Source organism: Lemur catta, chromosome 13, assembly GCF_020740605.2.
Source record: "Lemur catta isolate mLemCat1 chromosome 13, mLemCat1.pri, whole genome shotgun sequence".
Taxonomy (NCBI): domain Eukaryota; kingdom Metazoa; phylum Chordata; class Mammalia; order Primates; family Lemuridae; genus Lemur; species Lemur catta.
In genome coordinates, this window is record NC_059140.1 from 6,956,581 (window position 1) to 6,980,706 (window position 24,126).

The window sequence follows — 24,126 nt, forward strand, 5'->3', positions numbered from 1 at the left end:
GTAAACTGCGGTATATGTATACCATGGAGTACTACTCAGCTATAAGAAATAACAATGATACGACATCTCTTTGGTTCTCCTGGAGAGAGCTGGAACCCATTATACTAAGTGAAGTATCCAAAGAATGGAAAAAGAAGCATCACATGTACTCACCAGAAAACTGGTTTCCCTGATCATCACCTAAATGCACATTGGGGAAGGATACCAATTGGATATCAGACTGGGATGGGGGGTGGGGGGAGGGGATGGGTGTATGCCTACATGATGAGTGCGTTGCACACCCTCTGGGGAATGGTCATGCTTGAAGGTGCTGACTCGGGGAGGTGGGGGGGGGGGAGGGGATGGAGGTATGACTACATGATGAGTGCCAGGCGCACTGTCTGGAGAATGAGAACGGACGCGCTTGGGACTCTGACTCGGGGGGATGGGCGGGACATGGACAATGTATATGACCTAAACTTATGTACCCCCATGATGAGCTGAAATAAAAAAAAAAAGAAAGAAATAACGATGATACAACATCTCTTTGGTTCTCCTGGAGAGAGCTGGAACCCATTATATTAAGTGAAGTATCCAAAGAATGGAAAAACAAGCATCACATGTACTCACCAGAAAACTGGTTTCCGTGATCATTACCTAAATGCACATTGGGGAAGGATACCAATTGGATATCAGACTGAGGCGGGGGGTGGGGGGAGGGGATGGGTGTATGCCTACATGATGAGTGCATTGCACACCATCTGGGGAATGGTCATGCTTGAGGGTGCTCACTCGGGGAGGTGGGGGGTGGGGGGAGGGGATGGAGGTATGACTACATGGTGAGTGCCAGGAGCACTGTCTGGTGAATGGACCGGCTTGAGGCTCTGACTCAGGGGGATGGGCAGGACATGGACATTGTATATAACCTGAACTTATGTACCCCCATGATGAGCTGAAAAAAAAAAAAAAAGTGATATGTCCACAACCATGTGGAAATTAAACAAAACACTACTGGAAACACTTTTGTTCAAAACCTAAAAGATTTAATATTATTAATATGTCAATGCTACCCAAAGAGATCTACAGATTTGATGAAATCTCTGTCAAAATACCAATGCAAATTTTTACAGAAGTGTTAAAATATTCTAAAATTTCTATAGAATCTCAAAGGATTAAAAAAAACAGAAGAAACAATATTGTAATAGAAAAACACAGAAGCAACAGATTTTCCGATTTCAAAACATATTACAAAGCTATGTTATTCAAAACAGTGCGGCACTGGCATAAAGACAGACAAATAGATGATTTAATAGATTTAAAAGCCCAGAAATAAACACTCATGTATAATATATTGACAACTTATTCCCAGCAATTCTCACCAGAACATCACAGTGAGGAAAGGACAGTGTCTTCAACCAATAAGGTTAGGAATACTGGAAATCCAAATTGGACAAATTAAAGTTGGACCTTATCTTACACTATACACAAACAAGAACTCAAAACAGACTGACTTATTTTTTTTAGCTTTTCTAAATTGAATGTTATCATTTCTGTTTTAGTTTACTGTTAGTGTAGAGAAAAACTATTAATTTTTATGTTGATTTTGTATTCTGTAACTTTACTGATTTTTTAAGAGTTCTAACAATTTTGAGGGTATGTGTAGTTTTTTAGTTTTTTTTAAAATATAAGATCACTTTGTCTGCAAACAGGGACAATTTGTCTTCTCAGTCTCCAGTTTAAATGATTTTAATTCTTTCTCCTCTTTTTCTCACAATGGCTTCTAGTACTATGTTGACTAGGACTGGTGAAAACAGGTATCCTTGTCTTGTTGGAAATCTCAGAGAAAAGCTTGCAGCATTTCCCTGCTCATTATGTTATCATTGGTTTTTATATATGGCCTTTATTGTGTTGATATACATACCTTGTATATCTAATTGGTTGAGTGTTTTTATTATAAAGGAATGTTGTCATATGCTTTTGCTGCATCTACAATAGCTGTAAAAAATTAAGATATCTACCAATAAACTTAATTAAAAAGCTGAAAGATATAGATACTAAAAACTATAAAATAGGGATGAAGAAATTGAAATACACATGAATAAATGGAAAGTTACCTTTTGTTAATGGATTTGAAAAATAATTTTTAAATGGCCATACTGCCCAAAGTGATGTACAACTTCAATGTAATTTCTATCAAAATACCAATGACATTCATCACAGAAATTTTTAAAAATCCCTAAAATGTATATGAAACTAGAAAATATCCCAAATAGCCAAAGCAATCCTGAGCAAAAAGAACAAACCTGAAGTCACAGTATATGACTTCAAAATTTGCCAAAAAGCTATAGACACCAAAACAGCATGGTACTGGCATACAAACATGGATGGGTCTGAAGGACATAATGTTAAGTGAAATAAGCCAGACACAAAAAGACAAATACTGTTTGATTGTACTCATGTGTGGTATGTTTAAAAAAAAGTTGAGATCATAGAAGCAGAAAGTAGAACAATGGTTACCAGAGACTAAGGGAAGGGGACGATGAGGTGAGGTTGGTTAACAGTTACAAAATTAAAATTAGAAAGAAGAAACAAGTTTTGGTTTTCTATTGCACAGTAAGATGAAAATAGTTAAGAGTAAGTTATTGTATATTACAAAATAATTAGAAGACCAGCTTATGGATATTTTCACCACGAAGAAATAATAAATGCATGAGGTAATGAATACACTAAATATCATGATTTCATTATTATACAACATATATATGTGAAACATCAAATTGTATCCTGTAAATATGCACAATTATAAGTGTCAATTAAAAACATAGACAAAGACTTAAATGTAAGACCTATACATATTAAAGTCCTAGAAGCACATATAAAAGGGAAGCTTCATTACAATTACCCTTTGTAATGATTTCTTGGATATAATATCAAAGTTATCACACAACAAAAGCAAGAATATGCACATGGTACTACCTCAGTGTATTCAAAATATCTTAAACTCATTCAAAGCAAAACATGGAATAGATATTTGCACATTTGCATACATTGCAGCATTATTTACTAAAGACAATACCTGAAAACAAACAAAATGTCCCTTTATCGATGAGTAGATAAAGAAATGGGGCATATACATATAATGGAATATTATTTAGCCTTAAAAATGTTCATCTTGACACATTATAGCAAGGACAGACGTTAAGGATAATATGTTAAGTAAAACAAAGCAGTCAAAAAGAAACAGTCACTGTATTATTATACTCATAAAGTATGTGAAGTAGTCAAACTCATAGAAAGAGAAAGTAGAATGATGTTTTTCAGGAGCTAGAGAGAGGTAGAAAGAATAATTTCTTACTTAATGGCTATTCACTTTTAGTTTAATAAGATAAAAATGATCTAGAAATATGTTGAAAAACTATGTGAATATACTTAACACTACTAAACTGTACACTTAAAAATGTTCGATATAACAATTTTATGTATTTTACCACAATTAAAAATTTGGCTACCTAAAGAGGTAATTAGAAAACTTTTCAAAAATCACCTTCAAATAACAAAATTGTTTCTCTCACCACTCACATAGATAGGATAAAGCAATCACTGATAACCAACAGGCAGGCACACGCACGCGCGCGCGCGCACACACACACACACACACACACACACACACACACACACACACACGATAAGTCCTGAACAAGTATGGACAATGTAAGTCCTGAACCATGTATGGGCAATTTTTATAAAGTCAAAAAACACACAGATATTTTATAGACAACAGTCATATGCCCAATGCATACAGAAATCATGTACCACATTATTTTAAGTGTACAGAGCTGAACATTATCATCCATTTCATAATATTCAGGTGTAAAATAAAAAATACAATTCAATCATCTGAGAAAACATACACCCAAAAGAAACACAGTAATATGGACTTGAAAACAAGAATAAGAGAAATTTTGATACATAAAATACTGAAGATAACATAGATATACTATTTAAAAATAATTATTTTGTCTTTTTTCTCTGTACTTTAATGGTTACAAATAAAAATAATTCTTTAGCAATAGATTAGGACCCTGTCTCAAAAAAAAAGTAATACTTTCAATATCTACAATTTTTAATTTCATGCTGCCATGAAGATTGGTGCTATTTTTACATAAAATATAGAAGCAATAATACAGCCTTTTGAAGTTAAGAAATGCTTGGCATTTCCAAATGAACAACATAAATGTTGTAAAATATGGTATAAATTACTGAAATAAAAAGTAAAGTTTTGGGATTAAATTATGCCATCATTTAAATATAGGCTGAGAAAATGGATATTAATTTTAATGATTTCTTCTTGCCTACAATGAACTTGAACTTAAATCCAAACATTTTAATAAATATTTGGTGCCCACTAGTAATCTAATTTGCTTCTTACATAACAGGTAAATTTAGCATTTTATTTCAGAACTTTTGAATCTAAGAACCGTGGACAAATTTGACATATATTTCAGAAAGTGAAACATACAGCAGAGTAACATAAGCGAGATGACAGAATAGGAGGTCTCCCAGTCATACCCCCACAGCATAATGTGATAGCCATGCTTGAACAAAGCAGCCTTGATGGGAGTTTTGCGCTCCAGGTCAGAGTTTTTGACACCCTGGTTGAGCCCAAGTTTGAGGAGGGCAATTTTGAGAAAGCCAGACCATGCCCAGGTGGCAGACTTGCCAATAATAGTCCTGGCAAGAGAATAAAAAACGACCACATCCCACTTTAACCTAAGCTATAGCCCATTTGACCTTGATCTTGCCACTAGCACCATCTGTCAAGATACACAGGAGGATTCATATCCACCTGTGCCTCAGGTGAACAGGCCTGTAGACCTTGGTCCTATCTTTGGCCACTGAATCAGCCTAAAACCCACCTTTTTCACCTCTCAGCCATGGTATGGGAAAAATCCTGCCCACATAGGAACGCTCAGGGAAAACACCCATCTGTGCTCCTGAATATAGAACCACAAATATTGATCTGAAAGTTGATTTTGCAGTGGCAAAACCTGGCCTCATCCACAGTCCAGGACCAATTTTGATCAATCTAAGATATGTGTAGAAGCTCACACATTTGTGCCCATAGAGGCCAGCCTGCTAACAAAATCCTTATGGTAAATCTTAAAATTGCCTTGTTAACCAGCTCTAGTTCCTGTCAGCCAAGGTCTAGAAGCAGTCCTGCTCACTGAAAAACTTGGAGGGAAACATGACATGAACGCTGAGACAGACCTTAAGACATGGCTCTCAGCTGTGTATCCTGCAGCAGCCCTATACATCAGTTCCAGCCCCTCAGCTGTCATCAGGGGTCAGTACTGCTCATTCAAGGACCTTCTTGTGACTGAGTGACAGCACTCCCAGAGACCCAGCAGAAGCCACACCTATCCATACACATTGTATCAGGGATGCATTTGCTCAAACAACTGCAGTCCCTTGTCTCAGGAATAGTCCTACTGATCAAGATCCTGAAAAAATTCACTCTTCCCAGGGAATAGCCAGGATCTACGACTGTTTAATGCCTTGATTACAAGTCTGCCAACCACGGAACCCACCACAGACCCAGTAACAATGACATGACTTGGCTCCGACCTTACTCAAGTACAATCTCAGAAAAAAATATCATCAGCTCAGGTACCCAATAGGAGAAGGTATTTAGCTTCCAAAACTTGTTTGTAATGACTGGAGGAGGTGTTTGCTCTTTCAGATTCAGAGACAGAAACCAGAGATATCCAGACCATAAAAAATCAGGCAGATATGATCAGCAATAAAAACATAAAGCTCCAGTAATCATCTCCAAAGGAATGAAGATCTAAGAAGTGGCTGACAAAGAATGTATCTCAGTGAGATACAAAAAACCACAGATAACTAAAAAATAATCATAAAACAATGCATAAACACAACAAAAATTTTAATACAAAAATAGAAAAGATAAAAAAGAACAAAACAAAAATCCTATTGCAGAAGTACACAATGGCAGAACTGACAACTGCAAGAGAAAGCTTTTATAAGAGACTCAATTATTCAGAATAAGAATTCGGCAAACTCACAGACAAGTCTTTTGAAAGTAGTCAACTATAAAGAAAAAAATGAAAGAGAAAGCATGTGGGGCCTGAGAGTTCATCATTAAGTGAACAAATATATGTATTTTTTATTTTCAAAGAATGGAGAAAGAGGAAAAAAAGATTATTTAAAACTATAATGTCTTAAAACACATCAAATACAGAAAAAAAAATGTGGACATCCAGTTTCATTAAATTCAAAATATCTAAAGCAAGAAAAACCCAATGTATATTTCCCAGGGTACATTATAATTGGGAAAATGCAAAGACAAAATGAGAATCTTGAAAGCAACAAGAGATCAAAGAGTCTTCACATATAATAAAACCTTTATGAAATCATCAGCAGAATTTTTCAGCAGAAGCCTTGCAGGCCAGATGGAAGTGAGACCATATATTCAAAGGGCTAAGGGATGAAAAAAAAAAAATAAAAACTCTGACAACTAAAAGATTGTATTTAACAAATCTGTCCTTTAGAAATGAAGAAGAAATCAAGACATTCCCATATAAAAAAGTTGAAGAGTTAATCACTACTACACCTGTCTTACAAGAAAGGCTGAAAGGAATTCTTCAGCATGAAATGATGGAATGCTAACAATATGAAACATATAAAAGTATAAATCTCACTGGAAACACTAAATACAAAGAAAAATTCAGAATATTCTAATACTCTAATGGTGGTGCATAAATCAATTTTAACTCTAGTGTAAGAGTTACAAAATAAAACTATTAAAATGAAGATAGCTAATATAATTTGCTAATGTATACACTATACAAAAAGGTGTAAAGTGTAACATAAATAGTATCAAATGTGTAGAGGGGAAAAATGTGTTGAGGTTTTTTCTATGCATAGAAGTTAACTTGTTATCATCTTAAGCTAGACTGTTATAAGTATAAAATATTGTATGTAGGTCATAAACACTAGGAAAATAACTGTAGTGTATACGGAAAAGAAAGAGAGAAAGTAATCAAAGCATATGCTGACAACAAAAACAAAGTAAGAAAACAGAAGACAGTATAAATAAAAAACAAAAAATATAAAATGGATAGAAAAACAAATTTATGTTAGAAAGTCTTTAGCTATTCATAATTACTTTATATATAAAGAGACTAAATTATCCCATGAAAAGACAATGCTATATACTGACTGTTGCCTTTAAAATTTATGGTAAAATTTAATTGTCATATAATGGAATTAAGAAGTGAAACCTTTAAGAAATGATTAGGCCATGAGGGCAAAATGAATGGATTAATTTTGTTTTTGTTTTTGTTTTTTTTAATCACAGGAGTTTGTTACTTATGAGCATAGGTCTACAATTTAAAAAAAAAAAAACAGGCCGGGCGCGGTGGCTCACGCCTGTAATCCTAGCACTCTGGGAGGCCCAGGAGGGTGGATCGCTCGAGGTCAGGAGTTCGAGACCAGCCTGAGCAAAAGCGAGACCCCATCTCTACTAAAAATAGAAAGGAATTATCTGGCCAACTAAAATATATATAGAAAAAAATCAGCCGGGCATGGTGGTGCATGCCTGTAGTCCCAGCTACTTGGGAGGCTGAGGCAGGAGGATCACTTAAGCCCAGGAGTATGAGGTTGCTGTGAGCTAGGCTGATGCCACGGCACTCACTCTAGCCCGGGCAACAGAGTGAGACTCTGTCTCAAAAAAAAAAAAAAAAAAGCATTTCTGAGACAAATGAAATTAGAAGCACCACCAATAAACATTTCTGGGATGCAACCAAAGCATTATTAAGACAAGTTTATAATGACAAGTTTTGACATTAAGAGAAAAGGAAAATTCTTAAATCTAACTTTAATCTTCAAGGAACTTAAACAGGAAGAATAAAATAATCCCAATGTTAGCATAGTGAAGGAAATAATAAGGGTTAGAGAAAAATTAAAATGAAGTTAGAAAGACAATAGTAAAGATCAAAGTAACTAACAGTTGAGTTTTTGAAAGAAAATAGAATTGGAAAACCTTTGGCTAGATTAACCAAGGGAAAAACAACAATAGAGGATTGAAGAAAATTATACGTGAAAGAGAAGACATTAAAAGTGATATTACAGAAATACAAAGTATAATAAGAGAATACTGTGAACAATTATGTAACAACATATTGGATAAATTAGAATAAATAAATACATTTCTCAAAATAAACAACCCACCACCATTACATCATGAAGAATTAGAAATACTAAACAGACTATTACTGAGGAAGGACATTGAAGCAGTAATCAAAAAGTCTCCCAACAAAGTGAAGCCAAAGACTGGATGAGTTCTTCACAGGTGAACTCTCTCAAGCATTTAAAGAAGATTTAATTATCAAAAAATTAAAGGGAGGAGGCACTTCCAAACTCATGTTATGAGGCCATAATTACCCTCATGGTGAAGCCAGATAAGGACATTACAAGAAAGAAAACCACAAACCATTATCTCTGATGAAGATACAAGCAGAAATTCTCAATAAAATACTAGAAACGAGCACTCTGGGAGGCCGAGGCAGGAGGATCACTTGAGGTCAGGAGTTCGAGACCAGCCTGAGCAAGAGCGAGACCCTGTCTCTACTAAAAATAGAAAGAAATGATTTGGACAGCTAAAAATATATATAGAGAGAAAAAATTAGCCAGGCATGGTGGCATATGCCTGTAGTCCCAGCTACTTGGGAGGCTGAGGCAGGAGGATTGCTTGAGCCCAGGAGTTTGAGGTTGCTGTGAGCTAGGCAGACACCATGGCACTCTAGCCCAGACAACAGAGCGAGACTCTGTCTCAAAACAAACAAACAAAAATACTAGAAACAAAATTCATCAGCACATTAAAAAGATCATATACCATGAACAAGTAGGATTTATACTTAGGATGAAAGGATGTTTCAACATACACAAATCAATAAAAATGATATACTACAAAAACAAAAAAAGATGCAAATCATATGATCATCTCAGAAAATTTATTAAAAGCACTTGAAAAAATTCAATATACTTTCATAATCAAAACTTGAAACAATATACATACAAAGATATGTACCTCAACATAATAAATGTCATTATACCAAGCCCTCAGGTATCATTATCCTCCACAGTGAAATGCTAAAATTTTTTCTCCAGTAGCAGAAGCATAGAAGGCTACACGGTCTCACCACTTTTCTTCAACATAGTACTGGAAGATCAAGCCAATATTATACTACTCATAAGAGACTCACTTTTGATTTAAGGACAAACAGGCTAAAAAGGAAAGGAACATAGCAACTAGGTAAGAAAAAGGAACAAAAGCATTCAAATCAGATATGAAGAAGTAAAATTCTCTGTGCTTAGAGATGAAGAGATCAAATATACAGAAGACCATAAAAATTATATTAAAAAGGCTAGAGCTAATAAACCCATTCATTAAAGCTGCAGGTGACAAAATCAACATTTAAAGTTCAGTTGCATTTCTATACACTAACAATAAACTATCTGAGAAAAAAGTTAAGGCAACAATCCCACTTACAATAGAATTAAGTACTATAAAATTCTTAAGACTCAATTTAACAAAGGTGATGAAAGATCTGTTCAATAAAATCTGACATTAATGAATGTAATGAAAAAAAACACAAGTAAATGAAAAGATTTTCCTTGTTAATGGATTGGAATAATTAATATGAAATGTCCATGCTATACAAAGCAATCTACAATGCCAATTTAATCCCTATTAAAATTCCAATGGCATTTTTCAAAGATATAACAAAGAATTCAAAAATTTCTATGAAATCACAAATGACCCCAAATAGCCAACAAAATCCTGAGAGACAACAAAGCTGGAGTCTCCACATTTCCTGATTTCAAACTATTACAAATCTATACCAACCAAGAGTATGGTACTGACAAAAAAACAGACAAATAGACCAATGGAAAAGAATAGAGAAAGTATAAATAAACCTGTGAGTATACAGTAAACTACTTTTGGACAAGGCACCAAAATACACAAAGGAGAAAGTATAGTCTCTTCAATAAATGATGATAAAAAGTGGCTATACCCATGCAAATGAATGAAATTGGGCATTCATACTTCATATAAAAATTAACTCAAAATGGATTAACATTAAATGTAATACCAGAAACTCTATAACTTCTAGAATAAAGCATAGGGAACAATCTCTTTGACATTAGCCTTGGTAATGATTTTTTTTGTTATATCACACCAAAATAGTACAAGCAATAAAAGCAAAACCAAAACAAGTAAGACTACATCAGGCTAAGATGTTTCTGCACAGTAGAAGAGAAAAACAAAACAAAACAAAACAAACAAACATAAAAGAGCAAGCCAAGGATTGGGAGAAAATATATGTGATGAATGTAATGTTTAAAATATATAAGGATTTCTACTGAGTAACACACCAAAAAAAGGGTAAATCTGACTTAAAATATGCAAAGACCTAAGTAGATATTTCTCCACTGAAGACAGAAAAGTGGCAAATAAGTTTATGAGAAGATGCTCAAAATCATTATTCATCAGGGAAATGCAAGTGAAACCACAATGAGATATCACCTCACACCTGTTATGACGATTATCAAAAAGTCAAAGATAATAAATGTTGCCAAAGGTGGGGACAAAAGGAAACTCTTGTACAATGCCAGAGGAAATGTAAATTGATCCAGCCATTATGGAAAGCAGTATGGAGGCTCCTGAAATATTAAAAACAGAAGTATCATACAATCCTTCCATCTCACTTCTGGGTGCATGTCCAAAAGAATGGAATCAGTAATACAAAGACCTATCTGTTCTCCTACATTTACAGTAGATTATTCATGGTCTATAGTAGAATATTGTTTAGCCATAAGAAAAAAGGTAACCCTGACATTTATGACAACATGGATGGATGAACCAGATGGAAATTATGGTAAGTGAAATAAAATAGAGAAATACACTTACTATAAATATATGATATGAGCTATTTGTAGAATCTAAAAAAGTAGAGATCATAGAAGTAGAGAGAAGAATGGTGGGTGCCAACAGTGTCGGTGTGTGGCAAAAATTGGGAGATGTTTGTCAAAGAGTACAAACTTTCATTTATAAGATGAATAAACTCTGGGGATATAATGTACAGCACTGTGAATATAGTTAACAGTACTGTATTGTACACTTGAGATTAGGTAATACTCTCTTAAATAGGTTAAGAGAGTAGACCTTAAGTGTTCTCACTCCCCCAAATTTGGCACCTATGTGATATTATCGATGTGTTAGGTTCATTGTGTTAATCATTACACAATATATACATATATCCAATCATCAAGATGTACACCTCAAAAACATAAAATTTATATTAGGATTTATTAAAAATTCCATATGTCAGGAAGAAAGAAATGAATGAATAAACAAATGAACATAGAGGACACATTCTTAGTAAGTTGCATACTTAAACAAACAAAATCATAAAATTATAATTATTAAGATATAAAGTAAGAGTCAAAATGTTACTTATATACTGGACAGTATCCTAAGCTTCCCACAGACCATTTTTAGTTAAGAACTTTATATGGAAAGTAGTACATTAAACAATTTTATACATGTGGAAATTGTACACATACAGTTTAAATTTCCAATCTTAGTTCAGGCTAGGGAAAAGGAACTGTTAATGTAAAATGTATGATTAGATATTTAAAATGAATATTTAAAAATGAAATATCTAATTATTTTATATGTAACTTAATATTTAATTAAAGGGAGATGCTTTGTACTCTGATGAAATTACGGAGTCTCCATTTCTGTAGAATCACCTTTGAAACCTGCATAGGATGGGAAATGAATAAAACAGAAAATATCTAATGTCTGTCTACAGTATTTTTGGGACTTCTGAACCAAATCTCACTATGTCCACCACTATGTGCACACACTTCTGACAAGAGGCAAAAACACAACTTAAAAAATGGTTTAACATAGAGGTAGTCAGAAAAATGCACAGATTTCCCCAGCTCCCCCAAGGGAATGGATGAGTGGATCATGTAGGCCCTCACAGGCCAAGGGGAGGACTTTGGCTCTCACTGTGAATAGATGAAGGATCACTGAAGGGCAAAGGGAATCCTCAGATAATACTTTTCACAATCTTAAGGAGAACCAATCCTCAGATAATTCAAGAGTATGAGAAAGAAGATGTCCTTCTATAAGAACAAGAGAAATAAACCTAGGCTTCTCAAAAATTTGTTTCATTACACCAGAGCTTCTTAACGCACACTTTAAGGTCTGGCTTCCTCCTTGACATTTGGACCTATCACTTATGTTATCTACTTCCTTCATTCACTGCCACCTACCTGGGTGCTTGGCTACTGTTTCCTCTCTCTTCACATTGCAGGACTCTTTCATTTGTTTCAAAAAGGTGACCAGGTCCAGCTTAGAGACAGCAAGTTCTATTTTACTAAAAAATGACATATGAATTTTGCTTGAGGTTCTTCAATTTTCAACTTAGTATTGTAATCACTAGAGAAGAGAGAATATTCTACAAAATTATTTTCCTTAATACCATTTCCTGACAGCTCCTGTAAGATATCTAGGAAGCATTTTAAAATTGTGGATCCTGTGCTATACTTTCAAGTATGACGGAATCAAAAATAAAGAGGAGGAACTGGATTTTAAGGTGTAGACTATATTTTATATCACTGGATTTCTAGAATCAACACTAGAGTAAAACTTGCAAATTATCTCAAAAAAGAAGGTAAATAATGAGGTCAAACATAAAGTCTTTTTTTGTATATTAAAAAACCCCATATTGTTTTTTCTGAAAGAAATTATCTGAAACTCATTCATACAAAGCACAAGCTCCCAACACACATTCTGCAAAAGAAAGAAAGAAAACCCTTGAGGTATATGCGATATTCTGGATGTAAGTTATTCTCACCCACAGAGACCAGGTTTCTGTAGTTCTCTAACATCACATCCCTATACAGATTCTGCTGAGCAGTGTCCAGGCATTTCCACTCCTTGGAGAAAATTCTATGACCACATCCCTGAATGTCAATACTTTCTGAAATAAAAATAAATAAATAACACATTGACCATGTGGCCATGGGCAGAGTTTTTGGAGTCCAGATATTCCCACACCTCCAGAGAGAATTCTATGGCCACATAAATAAATGTCAACAGTCTCTGAAAAAAATGAAAAATGAAAAATAAATAAATAAATGACCATGTGGCCATCAGCAGAGTTCTTAATTTGAGCCAACATAAAATGAGGGAGTTAAGAATACTGGCTCTGACATATATCAGTGACCTGAATTACACAAGAAGATATCCTTTAACATACTAATATTCCTTAAGGCATTCTCTACCTCTGTGGAAAGAGAATGATATAAGTTCCACAAAATTAGTGTAGACACTATGCTTATATAGAATACAAAATACAAAACTAAAGCATCAACACAGGAATATATATTTTTGAGTGCTATATTTTCATCATACAGAAACAGTTGTGTCTATTCCTCACATGGAAAAGTCATGTTGAATTACAAACACATTTCTCAAATTTTATTAGGTACAACAATGAACTGGAGATCTTGTTATAAGGCAGATTCTGCTTCAGGAGATCTGGGTGAGACCTGAGACTTGGCATTTCTAACAAGCTCACTGGAGATGCCAAGGCCTCAGGTCTAAAAGCCACAGTTTTGATCAGCAGAGGTAGAACACTGAGGGAAGAATTCATGGATGGCATGGAATTGAGAGTTTTCTGAAATATACAGATAACATAATAGCAAGAATAGTAGCAATCCTTATGAATGTTTACTATATACTAGATGTCATTCTAGCAGTTTTTCACATGTTAATGCTTAAAACCACAAAATAATCTATGAGAAAAATAACAGTATTCTTCTTTTATGAGAATATTTTGCCCATTATCCAGAAAACAGTAGATCTTGGGTTGTACCCCAGTTTATTTAACTTAGAATTTATCTCAAATGGACATAGAGTCCAACATACAGAGACAACCACAACAGAATGTTCAGAGCACATTTTATAGGTAAGAAGAATAATGAAAACAAGACAGCAGCACAAAATTGATCAAATAATGTTTACATTTAAGTGCACAAATACTTAGAAATGGTAAGTATATAAATATCAAAGTGATAGAGTAGAACATTTTTGTATAAAAAAGAAACATATTTAATTGTAAAAAATTATAAGTCTCTGTCAATGATTTTTTAAACATACCATGTAGACGATTACAAACAATGACACAAATTAAAATAAGAGATATTGTTCCTGAGCCTTGTATTTTTTCCATTTTTTGTTTCATTTATTCTATGTGCCCTGTTGTACTTTCAAGTTTTAAGATGCTTGAATATATTACTTCTATGTTCATTCTTGTTCCTTTTCTGTGAAAATACAGAGAAGTAATAACAAAACATGTTTGTGACAGAGGGGAGAATGAGAGAAATTCCTACAGCACTAAAGCATGACTGTTTTAAATATACCAATTTGAAAAGGAGTATTTCCAGTCAACAAATGAGACACTTTATTCTCCAAAGGAAGCCAAGAGGAAATGGAAACTAAAAAGAAAGGGGAGTTTTACATTAAATGTGATGGTTTATACACACCACTCAGTAAATTCCCCCAAGATAGCATTAATGACAAAGAGAAAAATAATAAACTTTATAGTGAACTTTATAGTGAAGCAATCTTGCAGAGAGCTCCTTAACCAAGTGAATGAAGTTACTATCAGCTGTAATGGGACAAATTGGTATCAGGTGTCAATGAACACAGATGGAGCATAATCACCACTGTGATATGAGTAGGAAGCATTAAATCAAAATCTGAATCTAATCATAGAAAACAGAATCTGTGGGGGAGGGCAGTCATGATGGCATGTCTTCAAATTGGCCATGTGATCCTAACTGGAAGCCTGGGCTGAGAACCACTTAGCTGAATCCTGTCTCTCAAGCTTCTATGCGCACATAAATCATTTGGGATTCCATGCCTCACTATAAGTAATATGGTTCTGCAGGTTTGCAAGGGGACTATGAATTGGCTTCTATAAAAAATCCCTATTAATGCAGATGATGCTCTCCCGAGACCCATTACCAGTAGCACACAGCTAGAGACAGCAGAAACAGCACACAGTCCCTTACACCCAACACGCTTATCACAATACAAATACTGTCCTGAAAGATCACATTCTTTACTGGCCATTTGAAGTTTACAGAAGGCTGGAGAAGGCAGCAATGTCTGAGTGAGTCTACATTTGTAAAAGAACCTGCACACATGTGTTAATGCAGTGTTTACTGAGCAGGTGCCACATGCTCACAAGCATGTTACAGAGCTCTGTGCTGGGAACATCGCAGTGTGTGAGTTAATCTTCATAATATCTGGGAGTCAGGTACTAAGTATCCTCAAATTCCAAGCAGCATTCAGATGAAATACCCAGTCTTTGTATTTATCTTCTGTTTCCCTAACACTTATTTTAAGAAGGAAACATATAAAATAAAAGATAAATACAGACAGATAGAAGCAATACAGAAAAGAAGGGTGGAGTGTAGTTCAGAAAGATGTTTTATTGTTGTGTACATATTTACCTTTTTATAACTTGTGAAGCAACTACTGGATCTGCAGGAATGAAGAACAGGTTGCTAGGTGGGATGTCTTTAGAAACACAGGTTTTAATGAGAAAAGAAATAAGGCCCCAAAATATAGTCCTTTGTTCCTATTTACCTGCTTTTGTGTTTTAAAAACTTGTGAGCACTAGCTTTGGAGACAGCAAGAGCAGCCACCCAAAATATAATCTCTTCTAGTCAGTTCTGTGAGGGGAGATTCCAGTGTGGGGCCAACCTGGACCAGGCTCAGAAGAGGGTGGATCTGGGCAGGGCTGGGCAGGGAGCAGGTCCAGGGCTTCTGATCTCTGTACTGCTGGTTTGTTTCCAGTTCTGTCCTTCCTAATCCTGACCCAGAGAAATTTTACTCACAGAGTTTGTTTGATTTTCATTTTTTAAATTTTAGCCTTATCTATTTTATAAAATACAATAGCAAACTATTTAAACCAAACACCAATATTTTCTAGGAAAATTATATTAGAAGCTATATATTTATCGTTAACAATGCAAAATCTATAGAAATAATAATCATAATGATAATAACAATTCTTCTCTTCATGAAGTGTCCTTCAGTGTTGATATCAGCACTCACAACAACATAAGGGAAGTGGTGCAAATGAAGCCTGAGTCCCCTGTACGCCTCCCTTCTTGGTACTGAACACAAGACACTAAGTGCAATCATTTACACATATTTTCTAGACTGAAAGTTTCAGGACATTAAAGACCACGACTGCTTCATCTGGTTTTCTCATGGCCAGATAAAATGAAGGCAACTGATTTATCTATCAGTTTGCATCTCCAGACCTCCTCCTTGTTCCTCACCCAAGGACCAAGGCACTGGAGCAACTCCCATCTGGGCACCAACCAAGAAGATTCCTTCCGTGAGGGGAGAAACAAACTCTAGTTTACTCCTTTCTCTACCTCTGAGATAGAAAGAATTAAATCCTGTTGTCAGCCTGAGCCCAGTCTGCATATGACATCCCCAATATGTTAGTCTCTTAGGTCCTGGTATGAGAATCTCTAGTGACATGAGTCTGATGCCCCCATGGTGATCCAAGCAGGGGACACCCAGCTGACTCTGTGGGTCAGAAGAGAGAATAAACCTGCCCTAGTTAAGCAGCTGTCCCTGCATCATCTGTGTGCTCCTACCTATCCATGATCAGCTAACTCTGGGGCAGAAGGAAGAACAAGAATACCCTAATACGCAGTAACACGGTGGTTATGGCTGTGGATGTTTTGTGGCCCTCCCCTCCGGCTGCTGAGGTGCTTGTTTACAAGTACAGATTCTGCCACCAGAGTCTGTTTACACTAGGAAGCCCTCACAGTACTACAGCAGCTCACTGGACAAGATCTGGAAAACTCAGAGGGTGCCCTCCAAAATGGGGCTTTGAGATATCTATGTTGATCTCTCTCAGTGCAGAAAATGTCTCCCCTAGGTTTTCTGAGTATCCTCAACTCAAAGTCTGGCCCTGTTTTGTAAATCTCAGGTTGGGGCCAGATCTTATAGGCAGTTTTAAATGGGGTCAACCGACTCTGTATTCTTGGGTGTTTCAGTGAGGGGAGGGAAGCTGCAGGAGAGATTCCTCATGGAAAGGCTCTAACATATCCTGAAGAACCCCAGGACGTGGATTTAAATTTTAGAGCAATAGATTTGGGTCTTGGAGAGGTGGGGAATTTGCAGGTGCCTTCTGTTTACCCATGAACATTTGTGCAAGAGAAGGGGAAAGTTGAGAGTCTAAGGCCTACTCAAAGCACATGTGCAAAACTGGTTGAGTTTTGGGGCCCTATGGACTCAGTTTCAAGTTCTGAAGCTGTCAAGTGCATTGAAAGAAAGAGCTGGGATGACTGATTGCTGCCCTGTGAAGTTATTTTTTGTAGAAATATGCCCTAACTGCTCTAGAAGAGACTGTAGATCCCAAATAGGCAGAGAAATGAATCTTCCTACAGATTTGGGGCAGTGTACAATTAGCTGCACAATTGTGGGGTTGTGACTGGAAGCCCCAGAGGAAAAGACCCCTCTACAGTGAAACGTTATGGGCACCTTATTATATTTGTATCATCTCTGAAAACTCTGGACAGCATTTCAGTAATATAATAAGTAAGAATATCATCTCAAACCCCAGAAAAAATTATCCACAATGGTAGAACAGAAAGAAAACTATTTTATTACATAATTAAACCAGAATGTGATATGCATGACAGGAAATCTGCTAAGAGATTGCAAAAATAAAGAAAAATTGCCAGCATTACTCTTCAACTAGAAGACTTACCAGCACCATTTGTCATATATAGTACATCCTAAATTCACCTGGTAATTGGAGAAATATCTCTGTTTTGGTTATATTCAAAGGAAATTTGAATTGGTTATATTCAAAGGAAAAATATACTTCTGTTGCTTTCATGACAAGATATAGATTTTCAACTTGGAGCCAGGTGCCTCCTGAAGTTAGGCTCCTACTTTTCTACAAAAAGTGTTGCATAGGGCTCTATCTTCCAGGCTGTTTAAACTTCAAAGCAATTGTTCCCAGGTCCTAGAGAAAGTTATTCTTGAGTCAAAAAGAATGGCAAAAGCCCTAGTTAGCTGTTAAATAATTTACATATATTTCAAAGAGGCACAAAAAAATTTCAATATAAAAGTTTTCTAAATTAAACACTTCAAGAAAAATGAGGAGGCCAAAATCTCTTCCCTCATTTTAAATTTTGAGAATTAAGTCTCGGATTCCTAATCTGCATTTTCTCTTACCCTAGATAGCTCTAGGGCTATGGTCTTCAACTTATGGACATCTGAATTCCAGGAGGTGCTATATCCAGGCACCGGAGGGGTGGCCTTGGGCATATGGAGTTGACAAAAAAGAGCATTTGTAGGAAAAAATAGGCAGAACAGAAAAAGTCCTGTCAAGGACCTATGGCTGTGGAACAGTGCAGTTTTTTGTTTTTTGTTTTTCTTTTTTTTTTTTTGCTATAGATAAAATCACAGGTAGGGCTATGTTTTATTCCTGTGTCCATGTAGACGAGATTGTGATTGGGTGGTCCAGAGCCTAGGCTGGTGTAGGGAACAGGTTCCTGCTACAGATGCAGTATTGGGTCAAGGAATAATCCAGGAGTCATCTAGGTATTTGTGTGGGATTTTGGTGGGAAAATCTAGGTGCAAATGTGCTGTGCGTGCAAGTCATGAGCTTGGATCCTTGTCCTGACAGGGGCATGGCCATGTCATTACCTAGTGCACATGTGTGTGATTGGACAGTTATCACATGTGGCAGCAACGTGTGAGGAGAGGTCTGCCCTCAGAACACATTTCCTCTGTGTCCTGAGAAAAGAAAAATACCTCAGAGCTTTCTGAGCTATGTGAGGTATGCAGAATTGGTCAGGTCCAGAGACACATGAGTTATGTGACTTATGTCAACCCCCTAAACCATGCCTGGGCAATTGTTTCAAGACATTTTGTTCTGGACTAGCTTCCAGTTTCTGGAATTTGTGGTACAAAAAAACAAAGTAAAACCAATCAATACCTTTTGTAATTTTAATGTAAATTCTCTGTGAACAACTTCAAAACTGCCTCTCCTCTTTTTCCCTTAAAAACCAACTTGTAACTGCTACTAATAAGAGGTTACGGTCAGGGCAACTTAAATCTATGCTCCTGGGTGGCCATCTTGAACCTTTGCACATGAATACTCTCTTTAAATTAGATGACCTTTTTGATTATTTTAGGTTGACAGTCATCATTTCCAGCTGGAAAAAGACATGGAATCACATGACAATTTGTGACATAACAGCCAACGTGCAGGAGGACAGAGCCTCCCTTCCCTGAAACACCCAGTGTCGTCTTTTAGCCCAGGCCCTGCCTGACCGACATGGGGTGAGATTCACAGGCATCCATGTGTCCTAGTTCCCTCAAATATTCCTCACTGGAGATACTTGACTTAATTGTGGGAAAACTGAGCACAAAAAACCCAGTCCCTTTATATTGCGCATATCTCAGGGCATATAATCAGGAATTATTACAGTATGAGCATGAAGGTGTTTTCATACCAGCTTTGTCTGAAAAAAAAAAAAAAGTGCAATGATGAAGCCTGGTTTAATAATGTGTGGTAAAAATGGATGGAAGTCCTTAACACTGATGCCATGATGTATATGTGATGATATGCAAAGGATGTCATGATCCATGTAATGTAATAAAACAGATTAGAGCAGCATTAAACAATCTGATTCTGTTGTTTATGCTTAGTTTGTATGTTTCTTGTGAATTGTGGTAAAATATACCCTCTTTTAATTATTTATATTTTCTTAATTTAAAAGTGTATTGCTTACGGTAAATTGAAAAAAATCCATTTTTCAAATATACTTGAGTACTGAATCTTATTTTAAAATGGTACCTAAAGTGTTTCTTACCAACACAAACTGTAATTTAATATTTATGTAATAAAAATTTTTTACTTGTTGACTATATTTCAAAATTCTTTATCTAAGATATTTTTCAGAAACGATTAGTTCAATAGCATACGCACAATATAGTAAACATATGGAACTTTCCAAATAAGAAAATAATGACAAAATTTATAGATTTCAGATTATATATTAGCTGAGAAAGAAGGTATATGTATGGTGACAAATACATCTTGTTGTGTATATACATAAATACTTCCTGTGATGTAGAAATTCATCTAGGAAGGATTAGAAAAGAAGCTACTTGGTTAGAAAAAGTCTCTAAAGAAGAATATGGAACCATCCTCATATAGCCATCTAATCTTTGAAAAAGCAGACAAAAACACACTGGGGAAAAGAATCCTTATTCAATAAATGGTGCTGAGAAAACTGGATAGCCACATGTAGAAGACTGAAACAGGATCCACACCTTTCACCTCTCACTAAAACCAACTCATGATGGATAACAGACTTAAGCCTAAGGCGTGAAACTATAAGAATTATAGAAGAAAATGTTGGAAAAATCCTTATAGTCGTTGGCCTAGGCAAAGAATTTATGAAGAAGACCCCAAAGGCAATAACAGCAACACAAAAATAAATAAATGGGACCTGATCAAATTAAAAAGCTTCTGCACAGCCAAGGAAACTATCACGAGAGCACATAGACAACCTACAGAATGAGAGTAAATATTCTTATGTTACACATCCAATAAAGGGCTGATAACTAGAATCCATATAGAACTCAGGAAAATCAGCAAGAAAAAAATCAAACAACCCTATCAAAAAATGGGCAAAGGACATGAACAGAAACTTTTCAAAAGAAATAGACCAATGGCTAACAAACATATGAAAAAATGCTCAACATCTCTAATCATCAGAGAAATGCAAATCACAACCACAATGAGATATCACTTATTTCCAGTGAGAATGGCCTTCATCAAAAAGTTCCAAAACAATAAATGCTGGTGTGGATGTGGAGAGCTAGGAACACTCATACACTGCTGATGAGACTGAAAACTAGTACAACCTCTGTGGAAAGCAACATGGAGATACCTTATACAGATACAAGCAGAACTACCATTTGATCCAGAAATCCCATTACTGGGCATCTACCCAAAAGAACAAAAAACACTCTATAAAAAAGACATCTGCACTCGAATGTTTATAGCAGCACAATTCACAATTGCAAAGATGTGAAAACAACCCAAGTGCCCATCAACACATGAGTGGATTAATAAAATGTGGTATATGTATACCATGGAGTTCTATTCAGCCACAAAAAACAATGGTGATCTAGCACCTCTTGTATTATCCTCAATAGAGCTGGAACCTATTCCACTAAGTGAAGTATCCCAAGAATGGAAAAACAAGCACCACATGGACTAACCATCAAATTGGTATTAACTGATCAACACTTAAGTGCACATATAGTAACATTCATCAGGTGTTGGGCAGATGGGAGGGGGGAGGAAGGCATGGTTATATACACACCTAAGGGATGTGGTACACACCGTCTGGGGGATGCACACACTTGAAACTCTGACTAAGGTGGGGAAAGGGCAATATACGTAACCTAAACACTTGTACCCCCGTAATATGCTGAAATAAGAAAAAATACTAAAAAAAAGAAGAACATGGATTTAACTTTATTCATGATGTTTTTAGTTGGCTCCCTAATGGAGTAGAGTTTTTGTTGTTGATCTGGCATGCAAATAATCTTGTTATAATCCTTATGTGCATTATATTTCTACTAATCCAATTAGTAATGCTATATGTCTCTCGTTTTACTTTTCTCAAGAAAATTAAAGTTATGGTATTCTAAAGACTAGAGATGATAAAACAAGTGACAGTAGTAGCTATATACATCAGTGACTTGACTGAAGAGTCATTTTTGCCACTGTGTGATGCCATTCTAATTTTGTTTGGGGGCATTAATAAAATTCTTCACTGTGACATATCCTCTTTCCTCACCACCTGACATGGCCTGGACTATCTGGGAATGAAGCCTCTCCATAGTAAGAGACATTTTGACATTTACACTTTGATCACTAATAGTTTGAAAAAGGAGAATTTTGATCAAAAGGGAAAATGAGGAAGAAAAGTAACTTTTAAATTTGAGGAATGCAGGCCTCCTCTAAATTATCAGGTCCAGACAGTAACAGGAATGAGCCAGCAGTTAGGTCTCACTAAACTTGTTAAGTAATAATTTCTTGAAGCTGCTTGCTATGTGGATTCTAGACTTATGAACACCACAAGTAGCTATAAATTAACAATGTACAACCAATCACTAATCAATGCTTGGGTAAACCAATGAGAGTTCTTGACAAAAAACTTTGTATTGGTCCAATCATTTTCTCCTTTTTGCATTTAAAAACACGCTGTAATGAAAACAAAATGGAGCTCATATCCAAGGTTAATTGAGTCTGAAACTTCCAGGCAGCTGTCCCTAACTTGCCTCAAGTAAACACTTTAAGAATATATTGTGTACCATAGTTTCTTTATTTAGGCTGACAAATTTATAAAGTGATAGCACTGGAGAATAAACCCAAGAACGACATTAGCAGGAACATCAAAAAATAAACTTGAAACTACTCAAGTCCAAAAATCAGTGGAATGGGGGAGTAAATTCAGTGACCCACAGACTCAGCTAGCAGCAAGTGTGCCACAGAATGTGGCACAGAAACCATAAAAAAAGTTTTCAGCATAATGTTAATTGTATATTAATAGTAACATTAAGTTAATGAAAACTCAAGGCCAGGGGTGGTCATGGTGGCTCACGCCTGCAATCCTAGCACTCTGGGAGGCTGAAGGGAGGGCGGGGATCATTTGAGCCCAGGAGTTCGAGACCAGGCTGAGCAAGACCAAGTCACCGTCTCTACTGAAAAAATAGAAAGAAGCTAGCTGGACAACTAAAAATATATAGGAAAAATTAGCCGGGCATGGTGGCGTATGCCGGTAGTCCCAGCGACTCGGGAGGCTGAGGCAGGAGGATCGCTTGAGCCCAGGAATTTGAGGTTGCTGTGAGCTGGGCTGATGCCTGGGCACTCTAGCCTGGGCAACAGAGTGAGACATTGTCTCAAAAAAATAAATAAATAAATAAATAAGTTAATGAAAACTCAAAAGAGGCAAAACTGAAGAAAACACTGATTTATGATAAATAGATGGTTAAACTAAAAAGAATAACAAAAAGAATCAGGAATATGGTCACCTCTAGGGAGACACAGCCCAGTCCTTATTTATTCACCTGGATGGGGAGTCCATGTGGGATTACATTATTTTTTAAACTCAGCACAAAACAGACAACTTACTTCAAAAATAATCTTTACTTCTTCAGACCAAATCACTCAGTACACTCGTATTTTCAACCAAGAAAATAAAAAGCTTAAACTCACATCATGAGTTTAATAATAATACATTTTTTAAATACTTGGGAAAACAGGAATTATATGGCAAAAAAGACCATAAAGTGCTCCTTCAACGGTTGCTGTGAGCACCCTGGAAAACCTGCATGATGGCTCCCCAGGAAGAACTAACTGGGCCTTCAGTGACCTCCCATGGCAGGATCAGGATTGTCCTCAGCATGAAGGCTCTGGACTCAGACCTCTGCTTTTTGGTCAGAGTTATTTTCATAATTTTATGTAAGAAAACACACAGTATTTAAGGAAGGCAACAAAATCACTGAAACTGAGTGTCTATGTTTACAGAAGAAAAGAAAATTCTAAGGGGGAAAAATTCAAAGAATAAGTCTTTTTCCTCAGCTCTCAAACCAAAACAATCAACACAGAAGATTTCTGTGGCCGAAGTTGAGGGGACTTATCCCTATCAACAAGCAAACAATCAGTTTTGCAGGAGACAACAGCTGGGTGTCCTCAAACCCAGTTCAATTTCGACATTATCTACCTGGAGACCGGGAATGTGGTACAGAGTGTTCATGGTCTTGCCAGACTAACCACCTTCCGGGAACCTCCATGTATCCAACTGTCTGGAAGTTCACCCAAACTCATCCTTTTGAGTTTTTATGGAAGCTTCATTTCATTCACATAATTAATTAAACCATAGGTTATTGGTAATCAAATTTACCTAAAGCCC